Here is a 2,794-nt window from a genome sequence, read left to right on the forward strand (position 1 = left end):
GCCCCTAACCCCTCTGCCTGCCTGCCTAATCACCCCTAACCGCTCTCCTCTGACAGCCTGATCACCCCTAACTGCCCTCCTCTGCCGGCCTGATTGCCCCTAACCGCCTCTGCCTTGGCCCCCGCCACTGTGGCTTTGTCCGGAAGAAGGACTGTACAACTGGAAGATGTCTGGTCAACCTGGTCTAATTAGCATATTACCCTTTTATTAGTATAGACTAGTAGCCCGGTGCACAAAAATTTGTGCACTCGGGGGTGAGGGTGAGGAGTGGAGCCAGACTCCTCAGCCCGACCTGCACCATCTGTCATGTTCCGGGACCCCGGCCCCTCCTGGCCTAGGCCCAAGCCTACAAGCTTGGGGCGGCCTGGCTCCCAAGGCTTCATTTTATCAAGAGAACAAAGTCGGCATTAGTTACAGCCCTCACAGAACCCAGTACACTGCATCTGTGCATACAACTGTCTCGTTCATGTGCCTGCTTCGCCCTACTGAATTACTAACATCTTGAGGACATAGCTCCATCTTATCCTGCTTCAACTTCAGTGCCTGGCCTGGTGCCAGGGACCTGAGAGGGTGTGCTGAGTGAGTGAGTGAGTGAGTGAGTGAATGAGTGAATGAATGAGCAAGTAAGTGAATGAGCAAGCAGCTACCGTCAGGGAAAGTTCACACTCTGCTATGGACTGCCTGACACAAATCCTGGGAAGTTTCCGCCCTGCTCCCAGCGGACCCACTCCCCCCCCACACCCCCCCGCGAGGGCCGTTTGTGGGCGTGGCCAGTGGCAGATGGGTGCATTAGCACCTGTCAGCCGGGGATCCCTCCCAGGGCCGTTTGTGGGCGTGGCCAGTGGCAGATCAGTGCATTAGCACCCGCCAGCCTCGGATCCCCTTGGGATGGAAGTTTGTGGGTGTGGCTGGTGGCAGATCAGTGCATTAGCACCCGCCAGCCCAGATTGCTCCGGGAGGGCCGTTTGTGGGCATGGCCAGTAGCAGATCGGTTCATTAGCACCTGTTAGCCGGGGATCCCTGCTGGAGGGCCATTTGTGGGCGTGGCCAGTGGCAGATAGTTGCATTAGCACCGGTCAGCTGGGATCCCCACTGGAGGGCCGTTTGTGGGCTTGGCCAGTGGCAGATCGGTGCATTAGCACCCACCAGCCTCGGATCCCCTCGGAATGGACGTTTGTGGGTGTGGCTGGTGGCGGATCAGTGTGTTAGCACCGGTCAGCCAGGGATCCCCGTAGGAGGGCCATTTGTGGGCGTGGCCGGTGGCCCATCGCTATGGTCTCGCTGCCAGCCCTGGGTCTGTTTTCATACCGGTCGCCTCCAGACAGGGTCGCAAATAGCAGGCCCGGATGGCAGCGGGGCAGGTGGGATGGCGCTGTCCTGCCCTGCCTGCAATATGCAAATTAGCCGCCATCTTTGTTGGCGGTTAACCGCCATTTAGTTGGCAGCTAATTCGCATATCGCCCTGATTAGCCAATGGGAAGGGTAGCGAAGTTACGGTTAATTACCATGTTTGTCTATTATTAGATGGGATGTTTTGAAAAGTTCCTTTTACATGAAAAGTTTTGGTAAAGAATGCAGTTCTTACTTACAGACTTTGTGATCGCCTGAATTAGCAAGTTTACAGTGCTTGAATGAAACACATCATCTACAAAAGAAGTAGGAAAGGCTGCTCTGGAAAAACAGATAGAAGAAATAAATGAGCAAATTAGAAAAGAGAAAGAGGAAGCTGAGTCTCGTATGCGACAAGCATCTAAGAATGCAGAGAAGTCAGCTGGTGGAGGTGGAAATGGCAGTAAAAACTGGTCAGAAGATGATCTGCAATTACTAATTAAAGCTGTGAACCTCTTCCCTGCTGGAACAAATTCAAGATGGGAAGTTATTGCTAATTACATGAACATACATTCTTCTTCTGGAGTCAAGAGAGCCGCCAAAGATGTTATCAGCAAAGCAAAAAGTCTTCAAAAACTTGACCCTCATCAAAAAGATGACATAAACAAAAAGGCTTTTGATAAATTTAAACAAGAACATAGAGTAGTGCCTCAAGCAGACAATGCAACACCTTCAGAACGATTTGAAGGTCCATGCACAGATTTCACGCCTTGGACAACAGAAGAACAGAAACTTTTGGAACAAGCCTTGAAAACATACCCAGTAAATACACCTGAAAGATGGGGAAAAATAGCAGAAGCAGTGCCTGGCAGGACAAAGAAGGACTGCATGAAACGATATAAGGAACTTGTCGAGATGGTAAAAGCAAAGAAAGCTTCTCAAGAGCAAGTACTAAGTGCAAGTAGAACCAAGAAATGACTTAAGACAATCTTTGTTGTGTGTGCATTTTTATAATAAAACTGAAAATACTTTACAAGTTTTCATTCTTATAATTGCACTTATGGAGATAATTTGAAAGTGTGCTGTTCCAACATAGTTTCTCAAGAGAGCTACCATTCACTGTGGTAGCATTATCCGTTGAAAGTTTGATGCAGTATTTCATTCAAATTTCCAAGTACGTATGTTCATTTTTATGTTTTCCTTTGGGGACTGATAGCTTAAAACTTGCCAGTCTCTATTAGTTTTATAAATATGTATGTTCAAAATAAAGACTTAAAAAAATTGAGGCAAATTCCAAACAGATGTGAGGTCACTGCCTCTGAGTGGCCTTTGACTCTTTGTAAGTCACCTCCTGGAGCAATAACTTTTATCACATCTCTTTATTTTAGATATAAAATTTACACATTAAAAATTTTTCTTGGTAGTCTGATAATCTTTTCACTGATTTGCAAAATTTTTAAAGTAT

The 2,794-nt window shown here is 47.7% G+C and overlaps 1 pseudogene; it reads left to right on the forward strand.

Moving 5' to 3' along the window:
* Positions 1 to 1,600: 1,600 nt before the first annotated feature.
* Positions 1,601 to 2,365, forward strand: LOC102427773 (annotated as a pseudogene).
* The last annotated feature ends 429 nt before the right edge of the window (positions 2,366 to 2,794 follow it).

The sequence above is a fragment of the Myotis lucifugus genome, unplaced genomic scaffold, assembly GCF_000147115.1.
Source record: "Myotis lucifugus unplaced genomic scaffold, Myoluc2.0 scaffold_242, whole genome shotgun sequence".
NCBI classification, from domain to species: Eukaryota; Metazoa; Chordata; class Mammalia; order Chiroptera; family Vespertilionidae; genus Myotis; species Myotis lucifugus.